Below are 21,934 nucleotides of genomic sequence, written 5' to 3'. Positions count from 1 at the left end.
GTTCAAAAAGGCGGCAAATCAAAAGTCCCTCTTTGAAATCCTATGTCATGTCGGGTTTTCGAAGCTTTCTCAAAGTCTGAAGACTGTGTGGCACTAGTTGGGATGATGGGTATCTGCTGTGCTGCGTTTTTGCGTAAAGTTCAAACTCAGGATATATAGAAGTGTGCATTTGAGAATATCAGATTTATTGGTGTGTTTTTTTTTTTGGACATATAGGCACAAAAGAGAAGTAAATAACATCCGTGTCAATCAAATAGCCTCAGTTTGTCCCTAGTTTTAGTGGACTATGACTATTGTCTAGACATCAGCTTGTGCGAATGTTAGGCTGTTGGTGAAAGGCTGATGGGTGCAGTTTCATTTAAGTGTTGAATCAATGAGTGTGAAAGACATGGCATCTCATTTGACTCGTGTGTGCCTGACTATCAAAGCCCTGCTGCTGGTATCTTGTGTTTCTGAATCAATACTTGACCATTTTTTTCATTTTCATTATGTAGAACTGCTGTCACTGAATACACATTTACTCTTTTATTGAAACTTGTCATTGCTCTTGTGAAAAAAGGTTTTGGATAAATAAACTATAGGCGGTAACCCATAGCTGTTACCGCTCCACGACCACAATAAAGAGTTTGCAGTCTTTAGTCCCTCAGCCTTTCTCTGAGTCATGTTCAGGGGGCTCTCACAGGTGCCATTGGCTTGTATTTCAAGTGGCTTCTGCGTGTTTTCCACAATGCTCGGTGCAGCCATGTGCTAAAGGCAACATAATCCCTCTGCTTGTTTGTCTTTGAACAGGTCGCATTGCTCTGAAGTGTTCCTAACCTTATCTGAAGGGAGTCTCAGGCATCTCTTATTATGCAGGGCACCGTTCCTGGGGCTGTTATTAGCATCCTTTTTCTCCCACTCCTATAGCCTCTCTATGAGGATCTATACAGCATCTCACTCCACACCACTTCATAGGGCTCACCCCCCCCCCACACACACACACACACCCAAAACCACCCTCTTTCTCCTTGTTGCATTTTGTATTCAGGCCCCTCTTTAGTGCCACATGTGGCACATTTGCATCGATAAGAGATTCACTCCTGAGTCCCCCCACTCGTCTTTGCCACTTCTTTCGGTTTGTCTTTGTTGGGGGTCCTTTTAGCATCCAATGAAGTCCTAGGAGCTTGCTTATGCATGTTTGCAAATACGTGATGATGTGACTAGGCTATAGGGATGCTCTTGCTCCCTCCCTCGGTGCAGTGGACCTTTGAGGATGCCATAAATTAGGCAAAACACACACACAAACAGTGGCAATGGGCTCAGGGGAATGGGAGGGGAGGCATGCACTTGTTTTTCAGCAGGTGTCTACTGGGGCCCCCGCAGTGTCTAATACTGCTGGTGTTTTCAGTGCTCCGGAGGATACCTGATAGAGCACGGACCAACCTTTCTCCTGACTCTGGCAGTGCACAGCAGGCTATTTGAAGACTTATTAAAACTCCCTAATCGAAGTAACAAGTAAAGAGACGAGAGTTTTGTCTTTTGTAACCTTTAAAAGTCCCAGCAGCCCTCCTCCCGAGCTTTTCCAAGGGTGTTAAAATTGGATATAGGCTTTGGGGAGACGTCTGCGCTAACTGTGGGTACGGACAAAATGCTATTAAAAGGCAATCTTTTTTATTTTTCAGTGCCAAATTGTTTGTTGAATGAACATTCCTGTGCAAAAATGGCTTAACACTAAAGTTATTAGATGTATAATGGCATGTGATCCCGTTCCAATAGCCTCAAATGACTTAATGCCAAAGTAAGTATTTAAACCCTAGTCTTTTTAAGCCACGGTGGAACTGACAGTGGCACTGAAGCTGGTTGCACATAAGGACTCTATATTGAGGCTTATTTGGCAAGATGGCCAGTCTAAAATGGACTCCAAAAGAATTCATTTTGACTTTATAACTGCAAATAAAATGTAGATGGAAGTACTAAAAGGAATGAATGGGCACCAAAACGATTTGGCCTTGTGCATTTTTCTGTCCTCTCCAAAGTCAAAATCAAACTCCCCTGTATGTACCTCTGTGTGCTTTGTTGCATGTGTGTTTGTGTGCCTGTCTATTGAGCTTTAATCTTGATAGCAGCATTGACATTGTGCCAAACAGCAGCTGCTATAATTTTCTGGACGCAGGTTATTATGCGGCTTGACAGCTGTCAGCCATTTCCAAATCTCTAAATCTGATGGTAATCCTGCATGCTTACAAAAAAGACATTTGTTTAAAACACTCTGGGTCCGTGTGTGATTAAAACTGGCTGCTGTAATGCGGGCCACAGGATCATAATTCATCTACTACAGCGGCAGACACGCGCACGTACACACAAACAGTGGCGGGGAAAGATAGAAAAATCAATGTGTACAAGATTACACAAGTCCATCAGAAGAAATATAATACAGTTTTAATAGAATCAAAGGCAGCCACAAACTGATTACAAAGCCGATCATCTGCGCCCGCTCTTACAACACTCAATCACAAGTAATAGAAAGCTTCATCTATTTTTGCATGTACTTCAGAAAATTGACCGTACACATCAAAACTGAAATGGAGACGCAATACTGTAAGTGTTATTAAAGCAACACGCAGTCACAGTCACTCTCTCCTTGCTTGATGAAATACTAACCGTCTATTTGGACAACTCTATCAACAGAAAAAGGTTTGGCTTTGAAAATACCTTTGGACTCCAACATGATTAACCATGACAAAATAAGGACTTAACAATCCCACAACCGATCAGCATTAACACTGAATTGCATTTTCACTTCTAAATGAAAAGGCAGAAGCTGTCAAACAAATTGCAATATCCGTTAACTGTCTTGAATATTGCAATAACAATATTCTTGCACTATTTTTCCCAATCATTTTGACACACTACTCTATGTTCAATTGAATTAATACAAAGCAAAATATTTAAAGGAATTGATTTTTTACATCAAACTGTGTAAAAATCAAAGCTCAACAAAGACTAGATCAAGACCGACAAAGAAAGAGATGGAGGTCCTCAGTGATATTCTGATATTTTTTATATCTTGTGCTAGGGATCTTACATCATAGCTGAAATGATCCATTTGTTGATGTATTGTGCTACCCTACATATCAAGGCACTTAATTCAAAAATAAAGAACTTTACAGATATGATTGTACTTAGACTTAGATAAACCATTTGATCCACAAGAGAAATGGCGTTGTCACAGTAGCTGTACAGTTACAATAAAAGAAACACAATAGAAAATAAATGTGAAGAATCACTGAATATCAATTGCAGATAAACCACTTTCAGATACATAACATTGATTTTAATCCATTTAATTGAAATGAATGCTCTTTCCCTCACTGAGACACTCTGTATATTGGACTGGTGTGAAAGTGGCCACACGGTAACTTCTTCTGTATGAAACCATAATTACACCTGGGGCAAACTCCTGACATATGTACCTCCCTGTCTGCTGAAATGTACTTAATTAAACATGTTTACTGCTCCAGAGAGCTAACAGATGTCTGCACAAATTTGGACTAAATGCTTGTTTTCATCACAATGAGTCTCAAGGCCAACCAGCCCCGCGCGTGGCTTGTGTCTGCCTCAGGTGAGACATGATGGCAGGCTGAGTCCTTGTTTGTGCTCGCTGTCTGTCGTCCATGTTGGCGGCTTTGCTCCGGTCCCTCTTGATGCCAAACGCTGTCAACGCATGTTTATTTATGTTGCCTCTGGTCACCAAATGGAACAATGAGCAAAGAATGAACATGAAAAACCTGAAGCATATTAGTATTTGTTTCTCTTTTTACATTTTATCATCATTCATTACCCTGTATTCTGGTCCCTGTGTAAGTGTAACTCATGATTATGATCTAATGCAAATAAGTTTATTATGCTGTGCTGTTTTTATAGCTTCAGGACGCTTTTAATTGGTTCAGCCAAGCAGCAAAACTGTGTTTACACTTCATAATGGAATTGTAATCAAATTAACTTGTACCACAGGGTTCTGGCTTTCACCCTTTGCCCAGTAATTGCCGTTTGCCCAAAGGAATATGATAATGCCGGTTTGCATGGAGCAAAGACTCTCACTCCATGTGTCTGTCATTCTGCCACATTAGAGGAGCTCGCTGAAATTATTAACCACTACAACCAAGCTAGTTCTGGACCTCCTTCCATCATGTGGGGAAAGTAAACAGTCAAGTCGACACACTGCTATCAAAGCTTGAAAGAGCATAGATGACAGACTCTGCAGACTTCATACAGTACACTTATAATTAATCACACTGTGTCCTTCCATTAGGGAGAACTTAAATTCTAATTTTCTAAATGTCAAATGAATCTGAGGAGTTCGGCGTCTCACCTGATGCAGCACATGCAGCTGTTCCACTTATCAGCCTGAACAGTTCAGACTTTGTCACTGGTTGGAGCACAAAAGGTGACTGGTCATCATACTTGGTAAGGATTGCAATTGAGAAAAATAGAAACGATAATGTGGCAAAGTGAAGAAATGTACTGATTACTCAATAGCTAAAATTTAATACACTGAAAGATTAGAAGAGAAAACAACACATCTGATTGCACTGAAAGCACATCAATGCATCAGGTGCCTAGATTTAGTCATAACTTTGTGCCTGGACAAGAGCCAGATCTGCTGGAGCCAATATGGTGTTCTCTGAATCTACTGTCTATTTTTTCCCCCCAACAATAGGATGACTAGAGACCAATGATTCTTCTATGGGCAGCTTTAACCACACGGCGCAGAGTGGTTTTGTTTTCACGTTTGTTCTTGTTTACTAATGAGGGAGAAGGAAGCAAAACCTGCAGGGGGGAAGAAAGCAGATTTTCATATATTAATTCTCCTGGCTAAATGTCTAATCAATCTGGCACAGGACTGCGAGGCAACCACAGAGAAGAGACGGAGAATGTTTGAAAGAATGGGCCTTGAGCCTTTGGGATAGAAATTGAGAAAGGAAAATGACCTTGAATATGAAAAGTGCCACTATTCATTTGATTTGTCTAATATCCTTTTGACAAGGGATCGGAGATATTGTAGCCTTGTCAAAGCACATTTCCAAGAAGCCATTTGTTAGATGAAAAAAAAAAAGAAATGAAAAATGTAGTCAAAAACGGTGTCATTACTTTCATCTCGGGGAAGAAAAAAAAAGAAAGAACTGTGCTGTAGCGGTGTTCTTGGACCATGCATCTGTCTCCAGGCCTCAAGCTGTTCCATGTAAACATTTAAACACGAAAGGAAACAGAAAGAGAAAAAGTGCTGGTGAGAAACAATGCTTTTTACGGCGTAATGCGAGCACTGAATCTCTGCTCTCATCCAGCCAGCCTCTCCTGGGGACCGCTGAGTGTATTCTTGTGTTGTAAATAAAATAGCAAAAGAGCCAAAGAAATAGAAGAGATGCCGCATCGGGGGTTGGCCTGTGCTTCCCTTTTTTCCAGTCAAACTACTTTTTTGTACCAATCAATTCTTCTGAAAGAGAGGAGTTTTTCACCTTGTGCCCAGTGATGTCTTGAGGCTTTCACATCAGACACTGGCAAATCCTGGCTGTAGTGTCTTCTTGAATGAATAACCTCGATTTGAGCAATCCTTTTAGAATTAGTATAACATTCTCTCTCACAATAGCAGTTTTAGATATTGGGAATATTAGTAGAATAATAACTGGTACTGACAATAATATCAGATATAAACCGGCATTGATACTATACCATGTCAAAAATGGAAACACAAACTAGGACTTCACGACTAAATCTAGAGTAACCCAATATAGGGCACATTTTTCTTACTACTCTGGTTTCCCCATCAGACCTGAAACATGCTAATCCGCTGACAATATGTTCCCCTGTCCAGTATAATGGCTCACACGCTACACAGAAAGGGTTGAATTCCTGGGTGCTGCGCTGTGGTTGCCCATTGCTCCTGACAGCTTGCCCCAATGGTATTTAAGGGAGGGTCAAACGGAGGTAGCAAATTTCCCTGTAGAGACAATTAAGTGTACCTTATCCTTCCCACTGGCCAGTCTCTTCATCCTCCCGGACTTAAAGAAGAACAAAGTAACATGTTTACCTTAATATATCCATTCTGTAGTCCCACTGGGGTAATACAAGTGTTAATACAAGTATTCATCTCCCCCTGGAGTCTCTGGCCAGAAAACCACACTTGCAGCTGTACCTGCTCTGACCCGAAGGCTCCAATACACGCTAATGGAATCACGAAGAAGAAGCTAGCAGGCTAACAGGCAAAGCGAACTGCGGGCTAGCGCCACTTAAACAATATTTACAGCCAAGTTTGAGTTAAAAATGTATCTCCATTGTGTAATTGGATGTACAATATCCCTCTCTCCCTTTGTCTTTTCTGTCAGTGTAGTATTTGCTGTCATTCACAATTAATGAGTAAAAAAACGCAACATGTTTCGACACCTGCAGTGGCGCTTGGCCTCTCGCGACTCGAGTTACTAAGTGCAAGCTTTAATGCTTGTGACTTGTAGCTCCTCCGCATGTCTTCTTGAAATCTAATGGCCAACACCATAGACACTGCTTTCTCAGAAGTTGACTTTTGGTCATTGCAGTTATCAAAATATTAAAACGAAAGACAAAATCCTGCAAGAAACTGGAGTGTTTTCAAAAGATAAAACATAATCGGCTTCAAAAAGCATCTATAATGGCACGCATGGCATCTCAAAACAAGACCTGCAACATGGTGTAAGGAGTGCACCTCATTTCAAATAGTATGCCTTTTTTTTTCACAAAGAAAGTTGTGCTTGCACCACTGTGTTACATGAATGATAAGTATCTCTCTTTGCACCACTTTGAAACTCTGATGCACCCTCAGTCAGTTTGTGCTGGTACTGGAACTGCCTCAAGAGCATAGAAGTTATAGTAGTGGTTTAGAAGTTGGCGAGGGTGGCTTTGTATACTATTTCAGTCCGGGTGGACTCGGTGTCCACAGGCAGGTTGGCTCTGGGCAGAAGAAGCCTCCATGCTCTCCATCTGCAGGACTAACTTTGCCTCAGTGTTCAGGGTTTGGCAGTGGGCCTGCTGTCCCACCAGGGGCCTGGCACAGGGCCTCAAGCAGCTCTGTCTGGTGCTCGGTATCGATTTGGACCCAGGCTGAATCTGTCCCCCATGTCCTGTTTAGCACTACATGAACACTCTGCGATGTTTGTTAATGCCATTGTTTTATTTTAGCTGATGATCTCTCGAATGCCAAGAAGTGAGAGGCATTTGTCAGAACATGAAATACAAATAGGACTAGTGATTCTGTACATGTCAAAATATGATAATTCAAGATCATTATGACTGGTTTGCACAGTTAATCACAAACAAATCAAAGTCACAATTTGAAAGGCAAAGACCGGAATTGTTTGTTGTCTAATATCCTCTGAAAACTACAAAACAAATCTGTCTCCAAAGGGATTCATCATCTAAACAAGCTGTGGTTTACACCTCAACAAATGTTCTCACTATTAGATACAGTCGATGAGGACGGGTTAGGCCATGTCCTTAACTGTCTTATTTGGTTTTGTTCGACAGCATTAAGTTGAAGATGAAGCTGAGTAAGTCCTTCAAGCTAGTTTTCTGATGGCGGACAGTGTTGGTATGCACAGAGGGGGCGAGCGTGTCACCGCTGTACTTGGCTCAATCGCTGGTGTCAGTTTGACGGAGTGACGTGATGGACAGTGACAGTGCCTCTGCGGGTTCGGACTCGGGCTAATGCCACATCTGGATATTCTTATCTCCCCTCGGCTCCACAGCTTCAGGTGTCGGACTCAGAGCATATGGGGAAGGCAAATGCTGGAAATATACAAAGGCTCCCTCCAGGGTCTTCATGCTGATGTATGGACAATACTTTATGCTGTGCTCTTGAGACATTTTTTTCTTTCTGAGTAGTGGATAGGGGTAGTGCATTGTGAATTGAATTTTATGTACTGCAATAAAAAGTGACAAATTGCTTCTAAATTGTATTTGCGCCTATATGCAACGTACCGCAAATAAAGATGTATGCGAGATACACCCACTTAACATAATGGGTCTTTCACTCAGAGTCTTTTTGACAGTGAAGCAGCAAAACGAGCTTACCATGTAGTGTCTATGTCTGGGAAGATTTAGTAAGACTTCGGGAGAACCTGCATAGCTTTTCTTTAAGTCACAAAACTCCCAAGGATGAAAGATCCTATGGAGGTACATTTGCCTGTTGATTTAAATTTTAAAGGCAGCGAAAGAGAGGTGCACGATGAAACGCCCTTATTGCTTTATTATCCATGTTTGAAAATGCAGAAATGGCCTCTGTGTGCATGTAGACTCATTTACAACTCTCACAGGCGGCTTCATTATGGCTAAATAGAAGTTTCTCAAAAGACCAGACCAGATTTGAATGCCGTTTTCAGCGCTACTAATGAAAGTAGGGCGCAGCCATAAAGTCTCGTGTGAATAGGCAAAATCTAAATCAGTTTTTACAATGCGAGACATACTGTGCTAATGGCCTTCTGTGTAGAGAAGTTTGCAATTTAAAATCATGCATTTTCTATGATGTACCCACGTGTAATGTCATTTATTATACTTAGACTGAACGCGCTAACTGTGAGATGTGGAGAGAGTCTTAATTTGCACTGATTTGTCTGTCTATCATTTTCCATTTTAATGGAGACGTCCTTTTGTTTCCTTGGCCGATTCATTTGCTTTGTAAAACAGTGCAAAATTCTGCATAAATGTCGCCTTGGACCAGAAAAGCCAGTTAGCCGTTCAGTTAAAATGTCCCTTAGGGTTTCCCATCATACCTATACTGTAAACTGGCCTGGTGTCAGACCCCTAATATTGCGGGTCTAATGGTATATTACCCCTTTATTTTAGTTGTAGAGTTGACTTCATTACAACTTCTGAAGGATTGTGAAATTTTGTATCAAATATTAAAGCAGAACTAAGTAACTCATGTCCCTAGAGGCCATAAGCGCCACAGCAGGTGTTGTAGCATGTTGTGTTTTTCTTTTACTCATTAATGATCCAGTAAATACACTGGCGGAAAAGACAAAGGGAGAGAGGGATATTGTAAATTGTGACACAACTCAGTTACACAATGGAGATAATTTTTTTCACTCTACTAAAGTGGCGCTAGTTAGCTTTGCACGTTAGCCTGCTAGTTTCTTCTTCGTGATTTCATTAGTGTGTATTGCGACTCCGGGTTGGAGCAGGTGAACGTTGCAAGTGTGGTTTTCTGGCCAAAGACACCAGGGGGAGATGAAAGACCCCCCAATCATCCCATTAACACTTGTATTATCCCCCGAGGGACTACGAAAAGGATTCATTAAGGCGAGACACGGCAGGATGTATCGATTTTTCACGCAGTGGTCAAAGTGGAGATTTTTAGCTAGTTTCCTCCTTTACATCTTAGTTTTCATGTAAGAGTATAAAAATGACACAACTCAGGAAAGTAGCACCTCCGCCGCTTCGCAAAGCCGTCTTTCCCACGGTTATTCATTCATAAATATTGACATATTTTACATCCACGTGCTCTGTGAAGGGTGTCTGCGATGACGGCATCACCCAAATATGGTATTTTTCCTTATGGGAGCCACCCGATACGAAGAGCATACGCACTCGGTATAAAACTTCAGGGACGGTTTTCTCTAAATGAGGTTTTTGCTCGACTCATGCAACTCGTGAGCCCTTATAGTAACTACAGACTCCAAACTTTCCAGTCTTGTGCTTAACCAGATTTTTAAGAATTTTTCAGAGGGATTTTTTAATATCTAATTCGAAGCCTGATTTATTCGGCTTTGAACCCCCCACCCCCCCAAAAAAAGGCGGAATTTGAGTTTTTACAGATGTTCTCACTTATGACTAGCTTATTCAAAAACTAAACAAGATATCCAAAATCCTCTCTAAAAAAAATCTTTGCTACTAATATGTCAATAAAATAAAACTATACTTTGAAATCTGGGTCCATCCACTATTTAGAAAATATAGGCAATGGTGGCCATTTTCATGCACAAAATGGCTTGTTTTTTATATGAAAACATCTAATGACAGAATAATTGCATATACATATAATATACATACATCTCATATTTATATCAGTAATGTTAAGCAAAAGTTTCAAATTGATGTCTCTACTTTCCCTATTCACCTGCAGTGTCTTGTTTTAAGGTAAACATGTTACTTACCGTAGTACTGCTTTATTAATGATGACGACAATAATTAAACAACATTATTGGTCCGTTTATTCCTATGTTTTAGAACGTCACGCAATTTTATAAGCCAGATAAGGTATAAAAAAAATTATTATAAGAATTTTGTATTTTGGTATTTTTTTGGCTGCTTTTCTGAAGGAGTAGAACCCAGAGAGTCATTTTTGAGTTACCACAATAAAACTGTACCGGTTTAGACAGTTTTTTCCTTGGCAGCCCTATTGAAGGAACGGCGAGAGTTAAAACTTAAAACCTTACACATGACCCACGTTTTCTCCTATTGTATAACTTTGTTTTTGTAATTTTCCATCCACATTTAAATGAGAAAAACAAAAACAAACAAACAAACGGGGAAACATAAAACAGCAGAAGAAGTGAAGTTTGTATTGATTTACATTTTTCGCAAACCTACAGTTTACTGACCAAACAAATAGCCACGGTGTAAACGTATTGACAGAAGGGACAAAGCACGTTGCTTCAGAGGGGCAGACATTTTGCCATGGTGTACAGTACCACAATCCCAAATTCTGCACAGATTCAATGGTAGCTTGGAAACAGCTGACAGTAAAATGGTGGGATCAAAGGGATTAGCGTGCCCAGTTAGAGTCCACACAGTAACCCTTCCTCTTCTCCCACTGCCAGGCTTTTTATACATTCACCCCATGCATTTCCAGAGCTATTCTCAGAAATGTTATAGCTGCTTCCCATCTGTGCTTGTCCTCCCCGATGTCTAATTGATTCATTTGGAGTCATCTTTTTAGACTGCTTTACTAACTTGCATTTGCAGACGTGCATTATGTGGGCGAAAAGGTCAATGTTTCAATTGCTAAAATGAATTACGCGTCTGCAAACGCACTTATTGACTGGGGTGAAATGCATCAAAGGCACGCAGGCCAAACAGAGACGCAGTTTCTAAGAAAAGAATGATGCACATGTCGGGGACAATCAGCTCTGCCTTTTGTGATCTGAGTGAGATTTGTTGTCAGTGGAGCCTGGAGACGCAAGCTGTTTAATTCTTCAGGGGGTCCTGCCCATCCCAAAACGCCTCGGTCACTGTCACCTCTCGTCTAGCAATGGAAAGATAGTCCCCAACAAGAGCATCCCACTGTCCCCTGTCGGGTTTTGCACCGCAGTCTGGCACACTCTACCCCCCGTTTGAGAAACGCCGGACATGTGAACACACTCTCAGAGCTTTACCCCAGAGTGGCAAGCCAAATCGGATCTACATCACATGTGACGTACATATGATGGCTCAAAACTGATTTGTGATGCCTGAGTTGAGCGCGAGAGAGCATTAGAGCGGCACTGACAGGCATTGTGGGCCCATCCCCTACCCCCCCTTTTGTAAGCAGGTTCCACATGCTGACAGTGACGGACCCAGCTCTCTTGCTCGATTCTGGTTTATATGCAAACAAATCTGGGCTATGTCCAAATCTCCTCTCGTTTGGTACAGGCACCACAGCATTGAGATCACAACATTTCAGAGAGAGGTGTCCGAGTGTCTTTTGAGTGAAAACAAAAGCTCTCAATAAATTCCATCAATCAAGCGGTAGATAGCGTACTAGATGTCAGTGAAGCAATGAAGGGGGTGTATTTTCTTTTTACAGGATGGCAGGGGAACAATGTGATAGGTGTCAATCTTTAACCCAAACCTTAAAGCAGTACTAAGTAACTTGTTTACCTTAATAAATCCTTTTCGTAGTTCCTCTGGGGGTAATACAAATATTGATGGGATGATTCGGGGTCTTTCATCTCCCCCTGGTGTCTCTGGCCAGACAACCACACTTGCAGCCTGCAGGGTTCTCTGACCCGGAGGCCCCAATACACACTAATGGAATCATGAAGAAGAAGCTAACAGGCTAACGGGCAAAGCTAACTGTGGGTTTGCACCACTTAAACAGTATTTACAGCCAAGTTTGAGTGAAAACGAATCATCTCCATTGTGTAATTGAATGTACAATATCCCTCTCTCCCTTTGTCTTTGCTGTCAGCGTAATATTTACTCTTGTGGACAATTAATGAGTAAAAAAAAACTAACATGCTACGACACCTGCAGTGGCGCTTATGTCCTCTAGGGGCATGAGTTACTTAGTTCTGATTTCAATCCTGCGTCCTCACTTTAACCTGAAACATTTCCTTTGACCTGACCCTAAATCTAACCAGAAAGTCAGTACCAACCTTCCTGTGGAACAATGCCCTCTTCGCCGACCTATCCTGTAAAACGAAAGTTTGTGTTTGATGCCCGTGGGGAGGACAAGACTGTTATTGATGAAGGGAAAAAGATTAAAAGCCTGAAGTAGCCACTGGCTGATTGTTTCGCTGCTGGGTGACAACAGGACAGAGGCAGATTGGAGCCCAAATCTAAAAGGAAAGTATGAAGGAGGGAGTTTGTTTATTTGAATGTTTTTAGAGGTTATCGGTCACTGTGATTGGCAGGTAATGACAAAAGGAGAGTGGTAGAGTAGTAATACAGTCTTCCTGGATTCTTGTGTTATGCTTCATTTTTATTATCACTTAAGTTCAATTGGACATTATTATCAAAATTATTAAACCAGCGCTCTATAACTATATGGAGCAAGTAATGTGACTGTGAAGTTATAGCTATAGGGGATACAGTCTTTGAATTTCAGTTGCCACAAAATCCTTTTTTTTTATTCTTCGAAAAGGGTTTTGTATCTTCATACGAAGCAAGAGTCTTCTGTAGCCCCTGGGAACCACTGAAATGAGAGAGTCAGTCGGATTATATCTGTTAAATGAAGCTGCTCTTGCTAATGTTTAATTTTATAAAATTCAATTAAAACTTGCACTTTTCATCCTCACAATCCGTTGAGGGATTGTTGCCATTAGATAGACAATTGTACAAATAAGGGCAATCAAAATACTTCTTTCCAGTCCTTCTTAGAAAAGGCTCTAATTGTCGTTTACAGGGAGTAGAATTGGTTAGTGCACTTTCACTGAGAGTACTATTTACTTGTAGCAGTAGATGTAATCACTGTATGTGCTGGCTCTTGTCTCGGCAAGGCCACTGAAGGGCTCATATTGCTTTATTGCTGTATGAAAGTGGTTAAAGCACAAGCACTTTTGCAAGGTTTTCAAAAGAACAGCAAAGGAGTGTGGGAAATGGAAAACGTGCGATGCTCCAGTCTCCTTCCAAACGCAGTAGTCGGAGTGCGGAGCTGACATACGCAAACTCAAAGGGTGGCGGCGTTTAAAAGCCTTAATCACACCAGCGCTCAGGGCCCCAATGTGCGCCGCTCGCTGCATCATTGAAAGCCTGTTTTATTAATGTTGTCCAGAGTGAAGTACGGCGGGGTGGCGGAGTTGGGGACGGGGAGGGTGGGGGAAGAATGCATTGTACTCTTGATTTAAAACAATGGCCATGAAAAAAACATGGCCAGGCTTTGAAGGAGAAACACCATTACTTGAAAAAGCTGAAAGCCCAGAATAGTAAAAAGAGAAAAGAGAGGTTGTTAATGCTTCTACAGTATAAAGCTACGCAAGTTCACTACATTGTCAAAATAATCATATTCTGCTTGGTTTTGTGAAGAGTGACATGGGAATCTCAAGTGGTTCCAAATAACAGTCCCAAAATGGATTGAGCTTAAATGTATATCTAGTGACAACAAGGACTGAATTGGAGGCTGATTAACTTGGCAAGGGGAAAAACCTAAAAGGAATGAATTCTGAATTTGATTATATACTGTAAGGGTTTTGGATTGGCACAGACAGGCTTAGCCCAGTTTGAAGCTTTTTGACCATGTTAGCCAGAGGTGTTACTCTGATGGCCATGCTGATCTCGATGAAATGTGCTGTTTTCATGAAAGTGGAGAGAAAGCTCTGCCTGGGGGGCTCTTAAATCTTCTGAAAGGTTGTCTCCTTTCAGACTATAATCGTGACTAGAGATGTAGTGATCCAGCTTTTTTGCTACCGATACCGATACGGGGGTTTGAATATCTGCCCATATCCGATATTTACAGACACCAAGAGACTTACTTGAAGTGAAAAATTGGATTGATTCTTTTCTTCATTTTAAGATCAAGGAAGTCATATTTTATTGTTATGATATTTCAGATCAATTTCCAATTATATCTATTGATGAACTCTTGGATAAATATTTAACAAGGATCATTGGATTTTTCTACACTACAGATCCTTGGGTATATGACAGGCTTTAGGTTACATTAATACAAACAACTCACATAGTAAGTGATCTGATCATTACAAATATGTGAGATCAGTTTTTTCTTCAACTCAAACACTTAATAATTGGTGGAGGTTAAAACTAACTCGGTGGTTGAATTCTCCCGGTTCTTAGCTTCAAAATGATATACAGCATGTCTATATATTTACTTAGATTTAGGTGGTAAAAGTTGTGTTTTTAAGGCATTGAGAGCCAAAGCTGGTATCGGTTCAGTATCAGATATTTGTAGCCGATACCCGATATTTTAAAACACCCAGATGAGCTATAGCCGTAGAGACGTGGATATCGCAGCAGAGAAACCAAAACATTTCTTGTCCCAATGACTCTATTACCTGCTTTTTTCCTTTGGCCATTAATCATTTTTTCCTCCATACTTTGCTTTGGCCTCTCTTGGATCCATTCAACCCGTGCCTTCCGTGACACATCGAAGCCAACGGAGGTGAAGTGCGCTGTCGCCGGAGTTAAATCTCGTGTGAGTCTGGCGCCTAATTGCTCTCATTAGCGGCCGACGTTCACACAAGTTATTCTGCGCAATTAACCGGCTGCCACCAAGATGTTGGGAGGCTGAAAGTAGCGCCGGGTCAAGAGAAAAATGGCTCGTAATTAATTCTCATTTAAATTAACAATTCCGTATTTCACTGGTGGCATTTTGAGATTCCCATGGGGGCAGCGCTTGATGAGAGTGCGTTGTTGATGGAAATCAGGAGCTATTGTGATTTGACAGTAGGCACCTTTGCACTGATTGCCAGTTATTAATTTGCACGATGAGAAGAGGCAGGTTCCTCCTCCAGCTTCTGATGCTCGCGTGTGGCATTAAAGAAGCGCCTCTAATACCCTCTATGAATGACACTCGAGGCTAATGAATATGAATACATTTATGGGGAAAAAAATAGGCACGGACGCCCCTCTCAGCGCAGATTGGGAGTGACAGACACATCGGTCGGGCATGGCTGACTGGAGGCTAATCTCTGCCTCTGGAGGTGGTGGATATTACAGTGATCACACAAGACAATTCCCTCCAAATGACTTTTAAAGCAACATTTAAGTCACTTTGGATAACAAGCTACCTGCCGGACACAATACAACAAAGCCCTTTCTGAAAGATTGTCTCTACACCTCAGTTATGTATTTTGAATAACAATTAAACCGGTATCTGTCATGCTAAACTGCTCCTATTGTGTGCGACGTCAAAGCAAAAAGGCAATTATTATGCATAAAATACCAAGCTGTGGGCGTTTTTTGCTAAAGAAATTCTCCTATATTCCTGAAAATCCACAGGTGTCATTTAGAAGCTTATGATCCGCCGTAAAGAAAACGCAATTACTGATAATACCGACTAATTTATTTACAATACTAATAGGATGTTTGGGCTGCTGAAATGCAGTGAGTCCGTTGTTGTTTGACTTATCACAGTTATTGGAGTGACGGGGCGTTGGTGACAACTGCTAATGTATACAAATGTTGTCATTGCAAAGACTGTTGTTCACTCCGCTGTAAAGGTGGAGGCTTTTACTTTTCGGGCTTGCACGCACTTGGCATAAATGCTATGCACTTGCCTGACAATTACGTGACATTTTCTATCTTCCATTTGCAGTGCTTAATGTTCCTGATGCAGAGTGCCGCACTTAATGCTCTGATCTGTGAGATATACATTGGACTTTCTATTTTCAACGTGCAACACTGACCTATAAAAGTGCATAATTGTCCGAACATTTCTATTTCAGACATTTTGCTTCTTTTGTCCATCAATATAGTTTAAACAAATGTGTTTGTGGCAGCGTTACAATTACTACAGTTTCCAGTCTTTTAGCTGAGAATCATTGACAAAACTACAGTCATTGCAATGAAAAAAAAAAAATCACTAAGGAACAGTTATTTCAGTAACAAAATATACTTTAACCTCTTAACCCCCGCCTTAACCTAGTGTTTTTTCTCCGGTCAAGCATTACAGTGTAACGCCTCATTTGAAAGCTAAGACCTACAAAACTAATCTAAGCATTTTCCTCCTTATGATTGTCCCGGTTTCGTCCTTTTCGTTTGTGGTTTCATCGCCATGTTTTGGTCACATTTTTGTGGCTTGATCACAGTTACCTCATTACTCTAAAGCAGGGGTCCTCAGACTTTTTTCTCTGGGGGCCACATTATTGTTCCTGACTGTGATGGAGGGCCGGACCGGGTTGGCTATAATATAGAATTGTATGACTCAGACCAAAATGCCTCTTTGTGAAGTAGAGATGACTCGCCTGCACAGTCGTCCCCACGACTATATCCACAAGATCAACACTTGAGGCAGGCACATATTTGTTTCAATGTGGTTTGCAAAAATAGTAATCAAGTCTTCACACTTTGTTTTAATTTCCATTTATTTTTATTTTCAAATAAAACATCAGTATGTAATGTGACCAAAGTAATAACTTCTTACACTTGTATTGTGCTTTACAAGCCTGTGTCACAAGTTTCTCAAAGTACTGTCGTCATTATTCTCTCCACACTCTGTGGTGGTTAAGCTTCATTTACCATGTGGCTTTAATGTGTTATTCTGATCTCTTATGTAAGTGCCCTCTGCTGGACACCTGTGGAATTATTTTTTATTTATTCAAATTGCCCCCTAGTGGCTTGAATGAGTAAACTGGTTATTTAGTTAAAACATCCTAACTCCGCACAGGAATGGGCTAGAAACTTACTTTTTTTTTTGACATACTCAGGGATTTGTGCTCTTCAAGTCGGGGGCCGGATTAAATCATCTCGCGGGCCGGATTTGGCCCGCGGGCCGTAGTTTGAGGACCCCTGCTCTAAAGGAACAAAAAGCAGCCAAAACGCGACAAAAATGTGGCCAAAATATGTGCTTGGTTAAAGGGACTATGGAAGTTGTCATTTTTACACTCACTACTGCCACCTCAGGTCTTACGCGTAACTGCAGTTTCTATATTAAGCTCATGCATGACTGTACTTTGGAAATGAATTAACAACTTTTTGAGTGCAGGATTTTAGCGGCAGTTGTGGTGAACAGGTCTGGGCTCATTCTACACATTAGGACATGGCTGGAACATGTAAACTCTGTCTAGTCCCTTTTAGGCGGGGGTTAAGTTATTAACAGTTTCCATTGAGTCACACATTTCGAAGAAAACCGGCTAACTCTTTTTGACCTCAATGAACGTTCTGAAATAATAAATAATAAATAAATAATTAATAAATAAATCCTTTTTGTAGTCCCTCTGGGGGTTAAACAAGTGTTGATTGGATGATTTGGGGGGGTCGTACATCTCCCCCTGGTGCCTCTGTCTAGCAAACCACCCTTGGAACTTCCCTGCCTCCGGGTCGGAGGCGCAATACACACTAATATAATCACAAAGAAGAAGCTAACAGGCAAACGGGCAAAGCTAACTGTGGGTAACGCCACTTTAGCAGTATCTACAGCCAAGTTTGAGTGAAAAAAAAAAAATCTCCATTTTGTCATTGAGTTGTGGCACAATGTACAATATCCATCTCTCCGTTTTTTGTCAGCGTAGTATTTACTCTCATGGACAATTAATGAGTAAGAAAAAAACACAACATGCTACAATACTTGTAGTGGTGCTTATGGCCTTTAGGGGCATGAGGTACTTAGTTCTGCTTTAACAGTTCACTCACTAATGTTAATGCTCCTGTCTTGTTTAAAATGCACTCTGTGAACTGAATAATTGTAAAATATGTATCACGAATGTTATATTTCTTATGATCAGATAGATATTTTCTAAAATCATACATCCTGATTACAAACTACAGCGAGTGAGGTAAGACATTGATTTCCATGAGAATAGTTAACATCAACATGCTCTCACATCCTGCTGAGAGAAGTGTCACAAAACATCTGACTAGCCTTGGTTCAACGGAACAATTAACGGCTAAAACGACCTTGAAAGCCACAGAGACCACATTTGCAGCGTTGGCCACCACCACTTTGTCCTGCCATGTGTTGTTTCATTCACTTGTTTTGCACTCCAACAATTGTTAATAATCTTTTGCTCAGCAGATGGAATGAGGTTAGAAGTACCTTTCCATCAAACGCCTCTGCCGAAAATTGGAGAGGCAGAAAAAAGACAAGATAAAAGCGCTACACTTTGCCCTGAAAGAAATCAGAATACGCACCCTTTAGAAAACCGAAAATGCAGAGCTAACATCAGATATACTGATATTTGTGTTTAGTGTGTTTTGTGCACTTTGATGGCGCTGCCCTCGAAAGCAATCTGTAAACAGACGGTTATGCGCAAACGGAAGCAGGTTTTTTGAAAAAAAAAAAAAAGTTGTAACAAAGAAAGGTGTATTAATTTACAGTCACATCAGAGTGGAAGCAAAAAGGCTCATGAACCTCAGGCGTGACACTGCTATCTTGTTTTGTTAATATACAGTTTGATATTAAAGGCCTCTGAGATTTGTGTTTGGTTGAGTCAGGCAGCTTTAGAATGAGAGTGTTTTTTTTCCTTCAGTATTTTTAAAGTTTTAAGAACCTGATAAAAAAAAAAATCTGCGTTCTTCTTTTTAGGAAGTTCTCACCATTAAAACCATTTGTATGTTTTTATAACCATCTATATAAGTCTTGAACTTCACTAAAATACATGATTCCTTCAACTTCATAAGAAAGAAAACTGTCTATTGTCCCTCATACACACCAGTAGTTTTGCAATGCAAGATTGGCTTTCTAACACCAAAAGAAGTTGCACAGAAGCTTTTAGTCAAAAGAAAGACTTGTGAAAACTTGCAAAATTTAAAGATCTCATGTGTCAAAGCCACAGGGTTCCTTTCCCATTTCCTCTTGATTCAGTGAGGCGTCTCTTCTGGGGGCCGTTGGGCATGGGCTGATGCTGCTACAGGTCAGGGGCCAATACAATGTTATTGAATAATAAATACATCGAAATATGTTCTGGCCAGAGCTGATCGCGTTGTTTCTTCTCTCCCTCGACAGCTTCTGAGCAGCTGGGACCTTGTATTTGGATGTAATGGCCTGTATATATGCAGGGTTTCATATTTCAATCACCTCTACGGCAGCAGAAATTGCCGGTTAAGATGAAGTTGAAATTGGAAAGTGGCTATCGTGTCTGCATGAGGGAGCACGTGTGGATCCAGGAGGAGGAGGTGGAGGAGGCGCTTGGCAGACGCATTTGGAACGGAGAAAGACTGGCTCGTCCCCAGGAGTCAGCGTTAGAGCCACAAGTGTTCAGCCACCTTTCCAGACTTAGCCAAATGATTTTCTTGAGGAGGTCGCGCGAGGGGCACAGGATTTGAGAAACTCTTTTATAATGGCCCTATAATCAATGATTCATAACTAGTAATATTAATCAGCCATAAATGATGTATTGCACTTTGATGAGGCAGAGCTACAGCCACACTGTTAAATGTCACCAAGCCAATGAGAAATTTGTAATTTAGTGCTTCCTGTTATTTGCTCCTAAAGTCTGTCTCTGAGATGATATAGAGGCACATATCCATCCACTTTTTGTTGCTGTTCAGCACAAAAGTCACTAAGAAAGACTTGAAGCCTTTTATTTAGCCTAGCCGCTGTGTCTTATTTCCATTAATGCACACAGTCTCTTCTCTGCTACATTAACTGAATATTCATTATGTGGCTAATAGTGCTGCCTTTGAAGAGGAATGATCATATTTAATTTGCCTGCCTGAGAAGGAACAAGTCAGTGAGGAGAGAGAAGTGGAAGAGGAGTGTGCGGGATGGATAAAGAGGGAGGCGGCAGTGGGTGAATTAGATGAAGCGATGAATGGTGCGGTGCAGGGCTGTGGAGTTTATGGGGAGCTGAGATGAGCCTCAGATTACAATATGATTATATCAGTCTATCTCTCTGATAGCATTGATTGACCTGCACCTGTGTCTCTCAGCGCCGGTGCCGGGCACATTGTTCTCTCTTCCACATCCCCCGACTTAAAAAGAAGACTACTTTTGACAAGAAGAGATTACAGGGAGAGAAAAAAAACCCTCAACAGTGGTCGCGGTGGTATTTCTTCACCCCAGCGAGCAGTCGCGGTCCCTGGCTGCGCTTATCGCTTTATCGATTACCATCACGCAGCAGTAATTTGCCGGGACTCGCGGGGACATGATTAAAGATCAGCGAGCGATGCGTGGTGGCTCATGCCAAGGTGTCATGTTGATGAACATGCGCTGACACACACAGTCATGTACACGGACGCTAACACAGTAGAAAGAGGGGGGGGGGGGGTGGCTCGAGCTGGTGGGGGCACTCCTGTCAAAGACATCAATGGCCTTAAATCTCCCCAGCTAACCTTTTAATGCTCTCAGATCCTTATGGCTGGCTGGATAATTGATTGTGTTTGGTCTAATGGGATTAAGAGGCAGTAGTGGCCTTGGGCTGGACACAGTGGCCGTGGTGGCTGCAGCATTGCTCCTGAATTGGGAGATGGGGGGGGGGGGGGGGGGGGCAGATAGAGTGAGCCAACAGAGGTGTGTTGAGGGAGAGGAAGAAAACCAAAAAGAGTGAGAGCCATGTTTAAACATCTCAGGATGAAAGGGGATAGATAGCTGCAGGTCTGTGTCTTAGTCCATTCCTAATTAGTTCTATGAAAAAGCCGAGCTGATGCTATCCCCTCGTGAAAGCTTGTTAGTGTTAGAGATGCTATCTGCTGGCTATTGGTTTTGCCTGTTCTGTTCCGCGGGTGAGTCATGGGGTCTGTGGTGTGCACTGTGCAGTGAGATGAAAGCAGGAGTGAAATGGGAGTCAAGGTGGTACCGCCCATTCTCCTTGTATCAGCGGGATAAACCTGGTCCAACTAAACCTATCAACAAACACTGTGGCTTCAGCTCCATCCCCTCTGCTTTGGCCTGCTTAGATGTGTCAGTCTACCCGTCCCCTTACTTGTGAATTATTTTTAACTTCCCTCCTCACTTGGGACAACATAAAAGCAGATGTGTGTGTGTGTGTGTGTGTGTGTGTGTGTGTGTAGGAGTGCGCCATGTTTTTAGTTAGTAAATTTTGCTTGAGATGAACTGACTACACGTCGCCTCAAATATTGCAGTTGCGGTGTTTGGACTCCCCGGACTCTATGTGCGGCATGTGCTTCCATCATGAGTGCACACACAAGGCACTGGGCTGTCATCTTCAATGGCAGATTTTCAATTTTCCCGTCTAACCTCTCTCCCCACGCACCACAGCCCAGCGCCTCCCCTCCCTGCGTCAGTGTTATATACAGCCAGACGCCCCTCTGGAGTCGAAGGGTTAACAGGGTCCGTCAATGCTGGACGGCTGGCCCTATTCACAGCTCCCGCCAGCCAGATCATGCCACAGATCCAGGTTTTGTCTCCCGTGAATAGATGTGCTGCTGTTCCAACACTCTTTTATCCTGGACACATTTTCACTCGGGCTTTGAATATGCCAGGTCAGGATAACTTGCCATTTTGGTCTGGAAAGCGCAAGGCATTTAGCCAGCTTTCTGCTTTCCTCAGCCACTGTTGTATCACATTGTGTGGAAGTTTTAGCTTAGGAGTTGATGAATGACACATGAACGATCAAGCATTCAGCTAGGAAGTCTAGGAACATGCGTTTGA

At 41.8% G+C, this 21,934-nt stretch overlaps 1 protein-coding gene across 4 annotated transcripts in view; it reads left to right on the top strand.

Moving 5' to 3' along the window:
• The window catches only part of sdk2a (sidekick cell adhesion molecule 2a), a 130,179-nt gene that overhangs the window by 276 nt on the left and 107,969 nt on the right, over positions 1–21,934 (top strand). The gene's annotated exons all lie outside the window — the stretch shown is intronic.

The sequence above is a fragment of the Gobius niger genome (genome assembly GCF_951799975.1).
Source record: "Gobius niger genome assembly, chromosome: 10".
Lineage (NCBI taxonomy): Eukaryota > Metazoa > Chordata > Actinopteri > Gobiiformes > Gobiidae > Gobius > Gobius niger.
This window is presented reverse-complemented; position numbering and strand designations above follow the sequence as displayed.